The 16,386-nt window shown below is 39.7% G+C and overlaps 1 pseudogene; it reads left to right on the top strand.

Moving 5' to 3' along the window:
• The first annotated feature begins 406 nt into the window (after positions 1-406).
• The window catches only part of LOC102477419 (nuclear pore complex protein Nup98-Nup96-like), a 19,299-nt pseudogene continuing 3,319 nt past the window's right edge, over positions 407-16,386 (top strand).

Below are 16,386 nucleotides of genomic sequence, written 5' to 3'. Positions count from 1 at the left end.
AGAACTCTAACTGCAGTCGACTACATGGGAGTCCAACAACATAGCCACTATGCCAACTGCTGGTTCCTGGGAGCATAGAATTTCTGTTGTTCCCTAATGACCATATTTGACAGTAAAATACATACTTAAGTGCAATCCAGCACTCTGGGCCTGAAGCTGTAGTCAGTGGCTATGATGGTGACAGAAAGGTTTCGTGGTGGTTGCATGCTGTTCTATGAGCATCAGGTGTGGGAGTTGACCTAGGCCCTCACTTCTGACACTTCTCCTGCCCTACTGCCCTCCTGGAACTTCCCCTGCTCCACCGTGATGAAAAAGCAAAAACTGAAAACTAGTAAGCATAAGAGCAGAAGAGAAGTATAGTGGAGACATTAAAACAAAAACTAGCTCTCTGAAGCAAAGACTCATTATGAAAATTTTTAATAAATCATTTGGAACACCCTTTGTAGGTGGCACAGGTGGCTTTGGCACAACTTAAACATTTGGCCAGAATACTGGCTTTGGCACTACTAGTACAGGGGCATTTGAAACATTTGCATTTGGTTCTAGCAATAATACTGAGCCCTGTTTGGAAATTTATAGATCAAACCAGGAGGATTATTTGGTGCCAGTTCATTTAGCCAACCAGTCACCTCCACGAGCACTGGCTTTGAGTTTGGTACATCAACAGAGACATCAAATAACTCATTTGGAACTGCTCAGGCACCAGTCTTTTCTCATCCCAAAACAATCCCTTTGCTCAAAATAAACCAACTGGGAATTATGGAACAAGTACCAGCAGTCGGGGACTATTCAGAACTACAAATACCATTTCTAATCCTTTTGGTAGCACATCTGTTTCTCTCTTTGGGCCAAATATTTTTATTACTGCTCCTACTGGGACTATTATTAAATTTAACCCTCCAACTGGTACCAATACTATGATCAAAGCTGGAGTTAGTACTAACATTATTAGCGAGCACCAATGTATTACTGCTATGAAAGAATATAAATGCAAGTCACTGGAGAAACTTCCCTTAGAAGATTATCAGGCTAACTGGAAAGGTCCATAGAACCAAGTGGGAGCAAGTACAGTGATTTGCTTGTTTGGGTCTTCTCAAGCCACCTCCAGTGCAACAGGTCTCTTCAGTTCTCCCACGACTAATTTAGGCTTTGCATATTGCCAGAACAAGACTGCTTTTGGAGCTAGTTCTCTTTGACCAACAGAATCAGCACACTACCAGCCTTTTCAACAAACCATTTGACCATACTACAACCACTCAGAAATTTGGCAATACCAGCACCCTGGAACAGACAAGCACTAACACCATGGGTATATTTGGAGTAACCTAAGCCTCACAGCCTGGAGGTCTTTTGGGGACAGCCACAAGCACTAGCACTTGGACAGCATTTGGAATGGGAACAGATCTCTTCAGGTAAACCAATACAGGATTTGGTGCTGTCAGTTCAAACCTGTTTGGCAATAACAAGCTTACTACATTTGGAACCAGCACAACCAATGGTCCTTCATTTGGTTTTGACACAAATGTCAGTGGAAATAGTATTTTTGGAAGTAAATCAGCACCTGGTACTCTAGGAACTAGACTTAGCACAGGATTTGGAACAGCTCTTAGTGCTGGACTGACATCTTTTTTGGCAACAACCAACCTAATATCAGAGAGCCTCTTGATATAGGAGCCTCTGGGATCCCTTGATTTAATACCGTGATGACCACGTTGGGCTTTGGAGCCCTCCAGACCCTAGTAGCATAGACAGATACAAATGCTTCTGCTGCCCAGCATATCGATAGTCTAACATATTCACATTTTGGAGACTCTGCTCTCTTTTAGAATACCAACTCAGAACCTAAGAAGAAAGAAGAGAGATAGAAACAACAAATCCAGCAGCCCAGAAGGTTCTTACTACAACTACTCATCATAAATTGACACCTCATCCTGCCACCAGAGTCTGGTCAAAGGCTTTACAAACCACAGGCACAGCTAAGTCACATCTCTAAAATGGGTTTGATGATGATTAACCTTCCCTATCCAATGGAGCTTTTATACTTAAAAAGAGCACCAAGAAGTTGGTTTTTGAAGATCCTTAAGAATAGCCATCTCTTTTCTCCTATTAATTGTGATTTAGAAGATCTAGCTTCACCATCTGAATATGCAGAAAATGGAAAGAGATTCAGTTTACTGATTAAACCTGTTTATGAGAACCATCAGAAAGATGGAGATGATGACTCTCTTTGTTAGTTTTTTTTTTTTTTTTTTGGAGATATTTTTGCTATAGGGCACGTGTGCTTGCCAGACAGACAGAGAGAGACATAGAGACAGGAAGCGAGAAATCACCCCCCAGGGGGGATGGTCACGCCGCAATCCCTTCACCTCCATTCTCCTCTCGGGATCTTGGGCACGTACGCACACACGCCCGGCATGAGTTTTAAGCCACCGGGTCCAGGACGCGAACTGCGGTCGACTACGTGGGAGTCCAGCGACATAGCCCTTATGCTAACTGCTGGTTCCCTCTTTGTTAGGTTTTTATACTAACCATATTGCCAAACCCATTCTTCAAACCCCAGAGAGTGCTGGGAATAAACACAACAGCATCAACAGTGTGGATGATACCATTGTTGCTTTAAACGTGTGTTGCTTTGCGAAGTGGACTGGAAGAAAGCAGTGAAGAAACCTCTTTCCATGATGATTCTCTACAGGATGACTGAGAAGAAATAGAAAATAATGCTTATCATATACATCAGTAGGCATTGTTCTCACTAAGGTTCGTTACTGTACTATTACATCTGTGGATGAACTTGCTAAAATTACAATGAGATAGGAGAATGCATTTTCTCTGATTTAACCATTGGTCATAAAGGTTATGGTTCAATCTATTTTGAATGAGATGTGAATTTGACAAATTTTAATTTGATGACATTGTGCATATCTGAAGGAAAGAAGTGGTTGTCTACTTAGATGATAACCAAAAACCAACTATGAGTGAAGAGCTAAATAGAAAGGCTGAAGTTTCATTGGATGGAGTTTGGTCAACAGATAAGACATCTCGTTGTTTAATAAAAAGCCCAGATCTACCTGCCAACATCAACTATGAAGGGAGATTGAAAGTAGTTTCAAGGAAACAAGGAGCTCAATTCAAAGAGTACTGGCCTGAAACTGGTTCTTTGGTGTTTAAGATCTCTATGTATGGTCCTCAGGATTCTGATAAAGAGTACAAATAACATCTATACAAAACTAGTACAAAGAAGTTGAAGACTGCTCCTTTGCCTCCTGCAGGTCAGGCTGCCCCTTTTTAGATGGTTCTTAATGGCAAACCTGCACCTCCACCCCAGAGCCAGAGCCCAGAGATGGAGTAGTTAAGGAGGGTTGTAGAACTGGACAGTGACATGATAGATCTCACACAGGAGCCAGTTTTGAATTTCGTGTTAGAAGAGAGCATGCCTGAAGATCAGGAACCTGTGTCTGCCTCAACACACTGTGCAGCTTCACTGGGAATTAATGCGCATGTCTTACAGATCATGAAAGCATCTTGCTTGCTGATGAGGAAGATATAGATATGATGCTGGATCAACACTTCACTTGCCTTCCTTCCAAAGCAGATATTTACCAAGAAATCTGTCCACCCAGACTCTTCATTTCAGTATTCCACTCATCAAACTCCCATTCACTAGTTGGCTGGTTACTAATGTACAATCAAACTTTTCAGGTGGAGCTTTTCTTTCACCAAGTGCCTCTGCAAGAATGTTGCACTCTCAGAGTGCTGTGTTTAATAACTATCTCATCCCCAACCCCTTGGTTTGTTTCTTCACCACTAACCACTGTATTTATATTGACCAGTCCTGACCCAGAGGTTCAGTTAAAAAACAGTAGGTACATGCAGGCAACCAGGTCTAGTTCCTCTTGAGAAGTCTGTCACGTATCACAAGGGGAAACTCTTGAAAGTGACCTTATTTATGGGACGCTCATTTCAATTTGGTTGGGGCCCCAACTGGCCTTTTGTTAAGAGTGGAGAACAGTTGAGTATATCTCATCAACTGGAAAATCATCATATTGCTGATACTATGGAATATGGATTACTGTTCAATCAAGTACCTGTTAAATCCTTGAGTCTCCATTCAAAGTTCATTTGGGGAACCAGCAGTTAGCGTAATGGCTATGTTGCTGGACTCCCACGTACTCAACCACGGTTTGCGTCCCAGACCCGGTGGCTTAAAACTCACGCCGGGCACATCTGCGTGCGTGCCCAAGATCCCAAGAGGAGAATGGAGAAGAAGGGAGGCGAAGGGAGGAGAAGGAATTGTGGCATGACCATCCCCCCTGGGGGGTGATTTCTCGCTTTCTATCTCTCTGTCTTTCTCTGTCTGTCTGGTGAGCACACGTGCCCTATAGCAAAAACCTCTCAAAAGAAAAAAAGTTCATTTGGAAAAGCTCAGTTTGAGACAAAGGATGACAGATGAAGACCTTTAGTTATGCCAGACATTCTTGGAACTCAAATTAAAACACAACATCATCTATAAAATTACAAGAGACATTCTTTACCGACCTATAAAAGACAATCATAGAATCTGTCTGGAATCATAAAAGATCCTGTATTGCCAAAGCCATCCTGCGCAAGAAGAGTGGAGTGGATAGCATCTCACTTCCTGATGTGCAAATATATTACAAAGTTGCGATAATCAAAACAGCATGGTATTGGAACAAAAACATACATGAGGACCAATGTAACAGAGGAGAGATCCCAGAAATAAATCCCAGATATACAGCTAACTGATCTTTGATGAAAGGCACCAGTCAATCCAGAGGGAAAAGGCAAAACTCTTTAGCAAATGGTACTGAAAAAACTGGGTATCCACCTGCAGAAAGATGAATTTGAACCCCTATCTGTTACCATCAACAAAAATCTACTCAAAGTGGATCAAAGATCTAAACCTAAGATGGGAAACTATAAAACTACTGGTGGAAAACACTGGAGAAACTCTGGGAGACATCGGGGTAGGCAAACACTTCTTAATAAAGACCCTCAAAGCACAAGCAATAGTCCCCAAAATAGGCAGGTGGGATTACATCAGATTAAGAAGTTTCTGCACAGCAGAGGACACCATAATTAGTGTGAATCAACAACCCTTGGAATGGGAGAAAATTTTTGTTAACTGTACCTCAGATAAGGGACCGATAACCAGAATACACAGAGAATTCAATCAGCTTACCCAGAAGAAAATGTTCAACCCAATTAAAAGATGAGAAGATGAGCTGAATAAACAACTTTCTAAGGAAGACATACGAACAGCCAAAAAGCATATGAAAAAATACTCAATATCCCTCATCATAAGGGAGATGCAGATCAAAACCACAGTGAGATACCATCTAACCCCAGTCAGAATGGTGAAGTTTAAAAAAACAAAAATGATAAATGTTGATGGGGATGTGGTGAATGGGAACACTCCTACATTGTTGGTTGGAATGTAAATAGGTCCAGGTACAGTGGAGAACAATATGGATGTTCCTCAAAAATCTTCAAATAGAACTACCATATGATCTAGCAATTCCACTCCAGGGTATCCACCCAAAGGACAGGAGAATGCTCAGTCAGAAAAACGCTTGCACAACTATATTTATTGCAGCACTACTTACAATTGCTAAGACATGGAACCAACCCTAATGTCCACAAATGGATGAATTGGTTGAAAAAGTGTGATACATATACTCCATGGAATATTATTCAGCCATAAAAAAACAATGGGCCCTGAAATTTGATAGAAAGAGGATAAATATGGAAGATTTGTTGCTGATTGAAGCAAGTCAGGCTATGAGCAAGAGATATTGTATGTCTCCACTTAACATATACAGACTGTCTGCACTCTATGCTAGATACCGAAAGACTGGAGGACATAAAAACACTAAAAATTGTTATGGACACTAGAGACAAAGTGGAAGGAGAGTGTGGGAGAGGAAGAGTTCAGGAATGGAAAGTAGGGGGGAAAATGGAGAGATATTTGTGGGGTGTAGACATAGTTTGTTATCTGTTGATGAGGATGTGTATAGTATTCTCAACTGAACTGAGATGTGTATCATTCTGGGTAAAATTTATTTACAATCTAATGATGTTTAGCAATTGAATGTATAAATAATAATAATAATAATGTTAGAATAAAAAATAATAATAGGCTATGTGCTGGCCTACTGGTTAAGGGAATTAGATGCTATGTGGCTGACTGTGCTTTGAATCCTGATCTTGGTGGCTTGAGAAACATCCTGGGCATGTGTTTGTGCCCCAAATCCTTATGGAATGGAGAAATGGAGAAGAGATTGAAGTGTGATCACACTCTACTGGGGATACTCTCTCAATCTCTATTTCTCTATGTCCCTCTGGTGAGTGCACACACCCTCTGGCAAATAGAAAAAAAAAGTCATTGGCTCAGTTTTGTTCAATTAGTAATCACTGTTTCCTTTTCCTCACATTTTCTTAGGTAAGGTTTTCTTTCAGATTTTCTTTTCTAGCTTTTTAAATGTCATTGAATTACTAACATGTCTGTTATTTGATCTTACATTATGAAATTTATTTTTGCAGTGATGGGACTTCTATCATTGTTTTGTTTTTATCATTTTTCTCTTGCTCTGCCACTAATTTCAATTTCATTGTACAAGAACAGCTGTATGTTTTAGAATTTGACACATTTTTCTCATAATATTTTGGATGACTAAAACACCTAAGGTTGCCTAACATATAAAATGTTTGCCATAGTGAGAGCTGTCTTTTTTTAAAAAAGGTCAACCAACATGTCAACTAATTGTTTGCTACCCATCTTCTCTATGCCTCTGGGATTGAAATAGCTACTCAGATGAACTCGGATATAATATTTACTGAATGTCTCCTAAGTGTTAAAGGCTAGAATAAAAAGAAAATATATGCTATTTTCTTTACTATTTGAAATAGTAATACACTTAGTTTATTTCATGAGATATCTTAAATGTGGATCAAGTAAATTTTATGGGACTGGGTATTTCTTGGATGTTTCTATATACATTTTAAAAACTATCACATTCAGTTGTTAGCTTTAGGCAGACTCAAACAGTGTTTCCATCAGCCTAATGTTGTGGCTGCTGTACTATTTCTAAAATAAATATTAATGATAAAAAAAAAAAAACAGCATTGTCCATGTGGATGAACTGTGTGCTCCCATAGTTTCCAATCTGGGAGTTATTGTCATTCATGACTGCAGATTGGGTCAAGGAGGCATCAGGAGATGAATTGTAAGCCCAAATTGTTAAGCATTGGAACCTGACATGGACATTACTTGAAGCCCTGTGGGGCCACCTGTTGGAAGCCCTGCTCCAGCTGGGGTGGGTACACAGAGAGGCGACACGAGTGAACAAAAATCAAGCTGAAACCTCAATGCCCTTTAGCATGTTCTCAGCCAACTACAGCCAGAGCAAGCTCAAGACTGCAGCCCTGATGGCTAGGAGACATATGTATTTATTATTGAAGGAGTTTTACAGGAGTAGGATGGATGGTGGGAAGTAAGTAAAAGATTTTACTCAAAAAGGTAAAGCATTCAAAGCATAGGAACAATCATCATAAAACATGAGGTCTGTTTTGTTTAGGTATAAACAGTCATAATCCTTAGAACGAGGAAGTCCATTTGTCTGGTACATTTTCTCCTTAGATCTTGATTACTGGAATCAGAGGGCTCCCAGGAATCTTAATAACCTCAGTCCCAGGCCAGCTTGATAACTTCAGTCCCAGATTGGCTTGAGAATTTGAGTCCCGGGCCAGCTTGAGAACTTCAGCCTCAGGCTAGGGTGGCAGCAGATTGCCGGTTACAAAGGCCTAGATAGAAATCCTGTCTGGTTAAGTAAAGACAAGGTTAATATATACTAAAGTGGAAAACCTATATTATTTCTGGGGTAATCCATAGCTAAGAGGGTGAATCTAATGTCTACATGGGAAAGGAATGTAGTCTTGTGAGCAGCTTAATGACTGACCTAAAAGTTACTGTGTACTTGGGACTCTCTATGTACTGTTCTATACAGTGGCTGTGGCTTGGGGAATGGCAATCTTCCCTTGTCCTGAGATCAAAGGTAGCTCATGATCTTTGTTTGGGGTATCAGCACCTCATGGATGAGTCCCTGAGCCCCTGAGATTGGTTCACCAATTTAGTAGCTTTAACCTAAACCTTTCTAATGCTTATCTATGTAATCCCCAGTAGGAGAAGTGAATGCAGCATTCTTTATTGACATTTTCAGGAGGGTGGGGTAAGTCTAATGGGAGTAATTCCTGTTCACAGCCACCGCCTTAGTGGATCTGCATTCCTTCAGGATTATTGTAAAAGTTATAGTGAGGCTAGGGGGGTTATTTTTTTGCCTTTATGGGGTACCGGGGTATGGCAATAAGGCCCATGGCAGAGAAATTGAGTGCAGGCCAGTACAGCAACACAGTGGAGGACCTCGTTTATGAGGAACTTGTAAACTGTTGACCTTGCTAACAGTTCTCCTCAGCCCAGTCCTTGCTTTTAGGCATGAGGGGCAGCTCCTTTATACTCAGCCTGTGTTAACTTCATGGTCCTGACAGCCACCTAAAGAAGCTTGACAGCCAGCTAGATGTGCCCAGTGAATATATTCAGATTATGGAACAGTGAAGAGCTTTATATTGTTGACTATTTCATACTGCTTCACCTCAGATTGAAGAGAAAGTCTCCTTAACCCAAAAAGACAGACATGTGAGGCTGCCTTTATCTACCTCATAGATAGGATCAGTGAGGCCTGCTCTCTGACCCAGCAGTTATGTGATCATCATTTTGCCCTTCTTTTATCGCAGCTAATGTTAAGCAGGGAGCTGATCACCATGTAGCTAAAAGATTGGCATCAGCTCCAGGCTGACTCCTTCATACAGGATTTGAGACTACACATCTTTGCCCTCTTGACTGGAAAACTAGTTTAGCCACTTTTAGAGCAGAAGTAAATCAATGCATGCCCCCAGCTGGATCATAAATTCTCCCTATATGTTCATCTTTGGTATTTGCTGCCACTGACAGCCTCTATCTCTGGGGCACTCACCATGTATGAAGCATTTCAGAATACTTACAAGAGTGAGAGATATGTCTGCTCCCCACTTCTTTCATACCTGGAGGGTTCTGGCTGTGTGGTAGAAGATGATCAAGACAAATAGACAGCTTTGAGACATCTGTGTTAACCCTCTGAAACTCTACAGTGACAGACATGATAATCTCAACCAGCTGCTGGCACTTAAAGGCATAACAGAAGATTCTTTGGACTACCATAAACTGGCACTTGTGGGAGGTACTGTGGACTCTTAACTAAACCCATTTCTTAGAGGAATGTGAGGGTGTGCTGCAGGCCAGTTATACTGGCCAACAGAAATGTGAGGGGCTCTGGGAATGAGCCAGCTTTGTCTTCCTACACATTGACAACTCAAGCATGTCAGAAGGCTGTTTGGAAACTGCTTACCTGGCACTGCCAGCAAGAGGGCACAGAATCATGGGTTAAGGAGATTTTGCTTTGTTTTGTTTTTGTTTTTGTTTTTGTTTTCACATTTTAAAATTTCATTTTCTTTTATATGTTAAATCCCATTAATGAGCTTACAAAATGAATATTTCAACAGGTGACCATCTCTCCCTAGGTCAGTTCTTAAAACTATAAAATATATTTAACAGATAATACCACATTTATTTGTCCCATTAATGGATTGCTGCTCTATTTTTCTTCTACATGTCCTTCCTCAGACCCTACTCTTTCACACACACTATACCTGGTATTTACATCCATATGCTGTGTTTCTGTATCCTTTAGTCAATCAGTTTCAGTCATAGAGTGTGGACACTCAGTATATATTAAGTGGGGACATACAATGTCTCTCTTTCCTAGCCTGGCTTGTTTCACTCAGCAGTAAATCTTCCATATTCTTCTACTTCCAGTCAAAAACCAGGTTTTTTTTTTTTTTCCTGAATACTATTCCATAGAGTATATGTGCCACAGTTTTTCTATCCATACATCTGTTTGTGGGCATTTGGGTTGGTTACATGTCTTAGCAATTGTGAATAGTGCCACAATAAACATCAATGTGCAAGCACTTTTCCAATTAAGTATTCTTCTGTCCTTTGGGTAGATACCAAGGAGTGGGATTGCTGTATCATATGGTTATTCTATGTGTAGATTTTTGAGAAATCTCCAAATTGTTCTCCACAGTGGCTGGAACAACTTACATTCCCACCGGCAGTGTAAGGATTCCCCTTTCACCACACTCCTGCCAGCACATATAGTTTTTTGCTTTTTAAATCTTAGTCATTTTGACTGGGGTTAGGTGGCAGCTCATTGTTGTTTTGATCTGCATTTCCCTTACAATGAGGGATGTTGATCATTTTATCATATACCTTTTAGCTATTCCTGTCATCTTAACAGAGTGGTTTTTTCAACTCATTCTCCCATCTTTTAATAGGATTGACCATCTATTTTTGTAACAGCTGCTTGAATTCCTTCTGAATTCTGGTTATCAGTCTCTTATCTGATACATAGTTTACAAAAATATTTTTCCATTCCGAGGGCTGTCAATTCACACTACTTACTTTGTCTTTTGCCATGCAGAAACTTCTTAGTCTGATGTAATCCCACTTGTCTATTTTGGAAATTATTGACTGTGCTTTGGGGGTCTTATTTGAGAAGTCTTTCTTTACTCCCTACGCCAATGTCTCCCAGCATTTCCTCAGTGTTTTCCAGGAGCAGTTTTATAGTTTGAGTTCTTAGATTTAGATCTTTGATCCACCTTGACTTGATTTTTGTCAAAGGTGAGAGGTAGGGGTTCAGATTCACCTTTCTGCATGTGGAAATGCAGTTTTCCAGCACCATTTGTTGAAGAGGCTTTCATTTCCCACTGGAATGACTCATACCCCTTGTCAAAAATCAGTTGACTGTATGTTTGGGAATTTATTTCTGGCGACTCTATTCTGTACCGTTGGTCCACATGTCTGTTTTTTTGCCTGTACGATGCCGTTTTGATTACCACAGCTTTGTAGTATATTTTTGATTAGGGAGTGAGATGCCACCCACTCCACTCTTCTTGTGCAGAATTGCTGTGGCAATACGGGGTCTTTTATGATTCCAGATAAACTTTATGATTGTCATTTGTAAATCTGTGAAGAATGTGTCTGGTACTTTAATTGGCATTGCATTAAATATGTAGATTAACTTAGGTAGAATGAGTCCAGCACCATAGCCATTATGCTAACTGCTGGTCCCCCATTTTGATTATATTAATTTTTCCAATCCAGGAACATGGGATGTCCTTCCACTTTTTTGTGTCATTTTCAATTTCTCTTTTTAGCTTCTCGTAGTTTGCCTTGAGGAGTTACTTAACTTCTTTGGTTAGATTTATTCCTAGTTATCTTATACTTTTTGTGGTTATGGTAAATGGAATTAATTTTTTCAGTTCTACCTCAGTCTGCCTGCTTTTTGTATATAGAAATGCTATACATTTCTGTATGTTGATTTTTTATCCTGCCACTTTACTGCATTCATGTATTAATTCCAGAAATTTTTTCATGGAAACCATTGAGTTTTTTATGTATACAATCATATCATCTGAGAATAGAGAGTTTAACCTCTTCTTTTCCTATCTAAATGCCTTTTATTTTTTTTCTTTTTTCTGATTGTGTTGACAAAGACCTCCAGTACCATATTGAAAAGGAGTGGAGAGAGTGGGCATCCTTGTCTTGTACCCATTTTTATTGGAAAAGCTTTCAGCTTTTCTCCATTCAGTATTATGTTAGCTATGGGTTTTTCATTGATAGCGTTTATTGTATTGAGAAATGACCCTTCTATGCCACTTTTGCTGAGAGTCTTGATCATGAAGGGATGTTGTATCTTATCAAATACTTCTTTTGCATCAGTTGATATGACGATATGGTTGTTATCTTTCTTCCTGTTAACATGGTGTATTACATTTATGGTTTTGCATATGTTGAAACAAACTTGCATTTCTGTAATAAAGCCTACCTGATCGTGATGTATAATCTTTTTTGTAAGTTGTTGGATTTAATTTGCTAGTGCCTTGTTGAATTATTACTGATTCAATCTCCTGGCTTGTTATGGGCCTATTCTGACTTTCTATATCCTCCTGACTCAATCTTGGTAGATGATATGAGGCCAGGAATTTGTCCATATCATCCAGATTGTCTTGTTTCTTGGCATATAGATGTTCATAGTATCCTCTAATAATGTTTTATATTTCTACTATGTCTATTGTTATTTTGCCTGCTTCATTGCAGATTTGATTCACCAGGTTCCTTTCTCTCTCTTCTTCTTAATAAGTCTCACTAGTGGTGTATCAATTTTGTTTATCTTTTACAAGAACCAGCTTTTACTTTCATTTATTTTGTGTATAGTTTGTTTATTTTCTATTTCATTTATTTCTGTTTGTATCTTTATTATTTCCTTTCTCCTGGAGATTTTTGGATCTTTTTGCTGTTGCTTTTCCAATTCTCTGAGGCATGATGTTAGGTGATCCATTTTCCTTCTTCTCATCTTCCTCTTATGTGCACTAATTGCTATGAACTTCCCTCTTATGCCTGCTGTAGCAGTGTCCCAAAGATTATGGAAACTCGTGTCCTCATTGTCATTGGCTTTTGTGAATCTTTTGATTTCAATCTTTATTTCTTCAGTAGTTGTGGAGTCATTCAGGAGTAGGTTATTTAGTTTCCATTTATTTGTATATTTTTGAGGTTTTCTCTTGAAATTAAACTCAAGTTTCATTCCATCATGGTTGTAGAAGATGCTGGATATAGTTTCTATGCCTTTGAATCTGTAGCAGCTTGCTTTGTGCCCTATGTCGTGGTCAGTCTTTGAGGACATTCCATGTGGGGTTGACAAAAAAGTGTATCTCGTGGTTTTTGGATAGAAAGTTCTATAGATGTCTGTTAAATCAATTTGTTTCATGATGTCATTTAGATCCTTTATCTCTTTACCTATTGTTAGTATAGACGATCAGTTCAGAGGGGATAGTGCAGTTTTGAGGTCTCCAACAATTAGTGTGTTGCAGTCTATCTCCCCTTTTAGATCTTACAGTCTTTCCTTCACATATTTGGGTGCTCCTGTGTTGGGAGCATAGATATTTATAAGGCTTATATCTTCTAGATTGATTGACCCTTTTACTATAATATAGTGGCCTTCTTTGTCTCTTTGAACAGTTCTTGTTTTAAAGCCTATTTTGTCTGAATTTAGCATCGCGACTCCAGTTATTTTTTGGTTCCCATTTGCTTGGAAAAACTTTTTCCAACCCTTCACTTTCAGTCTATTTGTCTTTATCCATGAAATGGGTTTCCTGTAGGCAACAGATTGAGGATTTTTGTTTTTTAATCCATTCAGCTATTCGTGTGTCTTGATTGGAGAATTTAATCTATTAACATTCAATGTTATGTTCAATGTTACCGGACGTGTCTCGATGTTTAAGTTGGCCATTGTGTTAGTTGCCATTTATTCCTTTGTTTATGACTGTTCGTTCTTTACTTTTCCCTGCAACAGTACTTTCTTCAAGGTTTCTTGAAGTGCTTGTCTGATGTTGACAAATTCTTTCAGGTTTTGTTTGTCTGATAGTATTTTAATCTTTTTTTTCCCCATATGAAGGATATTCTTGCAGGATATAATAATCTTGGTTAAATTTTTTTCTCTCTTAACATTTTTCAATATGTCTTCCCATTCTTTTTTTGCTTGCATTGTTTCCTTTGAGAAGTCTGGTGTTAGCCTGATGTGTTGACCTTTGTAAGTCACTTGTTGTTTCTCTCTTGCCAATTTTAGTATCTTGCCTTTATGTGTGATCTTTGCCAGTATGTTTAAGATGTGCCATGGGGAAGATCTTGGGTTGATTCTATTTGATGTCCTTTGTATTTCTTGGGTCTGGATGTTTGAGTGCCTCTCTAGACTTGGGGGAATTTTCTCCCAGGATCTAATGGAATAGATTTTCCATGCCCTTATTAGATTCTGCACCTTCTGGGATACCAATTATTTGGATGTTAGGGTGTCTAATGTAATCTAGTATTTCTCATACATTATCCTCCTGTTTTTTTTTTTTTGTTGTTGTTGTTATTTTCTCAATCTTTTTGTTGATTTTCTCTATGTCAGAAGTTTTATCTTCTATGTCAGGGATTTGATCTTCTGCATGGTCTAATCGACTTTTAATACTTTAGAGAGAGTTTTTGATTTCCTGTAGTACAGACTTCATTTCTCATAGTTTCATATGATTTTTTCTTAGCATATCCATTTCTTCTTTCATATCGTGGAAAGACTTCCTAATCTGTAGTTCATTGTCTCTTGTCTGTTCCAACTCATAGAATTTACCCACCATGAATGTTCTAAATAGTTTCTCGGACATTTTGGTAACACCCTGTTTTATTTTTTTTTTTCAAGAAATGGAAGAGTCACTGTGTTCTTTTGATGGAGATGTATTTCCTGGTTTATTCAGACTAGAGGCTCTTCTTCTACTTCTAGGCATTGGGAGATGTATTCACTTTGGAATACCTTTTAGGAGACTGTTTCTTTGACTAGTAGCAAATGTGTTTCCCTTTTGCTGTGGACTGAACACTGCTGAAATCTCTCTTCTGTTGTGTTTAGCAATATGGTCTGAGGAGGAGTATTCTATTCTGGTATCAGAAGAAAAGCATCTCCTTTTTCGCAGGTGGTTCAGAAAAAGGGAGGATCCTAGAGAGTCTTAAAATACTAGAATATTTCAGAACTGTGATTCTAGACCTATCTAGACTGTCCAGGAGGGCAGGGATAGAGGTAGAGAGGACCAAATTGGTGGGAAGAAAGTGAGAAGGAGAATAAAGGAATAGTTTTCAGGGTTCTGAAGATTTAAGTGGGGTTGCTGTAGAACTGAGCATGTTCCTGTGTGGTAAGAAAAAATGAGAAATTTACAAATCAAAGAAGAGGAGAAGGAAAATATAATCCCTACCTGGCTGACAGAGAGAGTGGTCTATGGGCTTGGGGGGTGCCAGGGCTGGAGCTGGGGTCAGATCCCTGCCCCAGTGTCCCTTAGGCTCAGGATCTGAATATAGACGTGGGGTTGCTGTAGAGTTGAGGACATTCCTAGCTGACAGAGATAGGGGTCTCTGGGCTTGAGGGTGTTGGGGATGGAGCTGGGGTGTGGACCCTGGCTCAGTGTCCCTCAGATCAGGGTTCTGAAGATGGAAGTGGGGTTGCTGTAGAGCTGAGGATGTTCCTGTGTGGTAAGAAGAAGTGAGAAATTTACAAATGAAAGAAGAGGAGAAGAAAAAAAAATCCCTACCTGACTGACAGAGATAGTGGTCTCTGGGCTTGGGGGTGCTGGGGTTCGAGCTGGGGTGGGGACCCTGCCTCAGTATCCCTTAGGCCAGGGGTCTGAAGATGGAAGTGGCGTTGCTGAAGAGCTGAGAGTGTTCCTGACTGAAAGAGATAGGGGTCTCTGGGCTTGGGGGTGCTGGGGCTGGTGCTGGGGCAGGGACCCTGCCTCAGTGTCCCTTAGGCCAGGAGTCTGAAGATCGAAGTCTATCCAAAAGCTTTGTATTCCCACTGAATGGATGCATGAGGCCTAAGCAGTGCAAGCACATGTGGAATCTGAAAAATACTTGAAGGCTCTATTTATTTGAAGCTGAGTACTGGAACAGCTGCCATAAACTCATCAACCAGCACTTAACCTCTGATACTATCATCAGTGAGAACTATGAGAACCTGAGTGGTTCTTGAAAGACTTGGTACCTTCATAGTTCAGCAGCCTAATTCAGGACTGGGAAACGTCTAGGTTTGTTTGCCTGGACTATATTCAGGTCATTGAAATGCTCCACAGTATACAGTTGTGAGCTGGAACAGTTACACAACAAAATCATCTCACTGTGCAACCAGATATAACAGCTCCAGTATTACAGTGCCAATAATTGCCTGACTCTCCCCTTCCCACCCAGGAGAGGCAAGGGGCAGGCCTTCAGAAGATTCCTCATGGCTGCTGTGAACTAGCGATTTCAGGGAAAAAAGAGAAATGAAGATTTTCTACTGATAATTCAGCCTCCAGCCCACAAACCCGAGTGGTAGAAAGCCCCTCAAGCCTTCTCTCTGTCTCTGTCTTCTCATTTTTTTTTAATAATTTTTCCTCTTGGGGCCGGCAAGTGGCATGGTGGTTAAAGGCGCTGGACTCCCACATGCCCAACCACGGTTCAAGTCTCGGATCTGGTGGCTTTTGCTTTCTCACTTCCTCTCTCTCTCTCTGATCAAACTGGAAAATAATAATGATAATAATTATAAATAAAGTAAAATAAAATAATTCTTTAAAAAAATAAAAATAAATAATTTTTCCTCTTTAAATTTTTTTAAGGTAAAGTATTTTCTCGACTTTTAGCCACTCCTTTATCTTGTTCAT

The sequence above is a fragment of the Tupaia chinensis genome, unplaced genomic scaffold (genome assembly GCF_000334495.1).
Source record: "Tupaia chinensis unplaced genomic scaffold, TupChi_1.0 Scaffold143370_1, whole genome shotgun sequence".
Classification (NCBI taxonomy): Eukaryota; Metazoa; Chordata; class Mammalia; order Scandentia; family Tupaiidae; genus Tupaia; species Tupaia belangeri.
The sequence above is the reverse complement of the archived record's forward strand: the minus strand, read 5'-3'. Positions and strand labels throughout refer to the sequence as shown.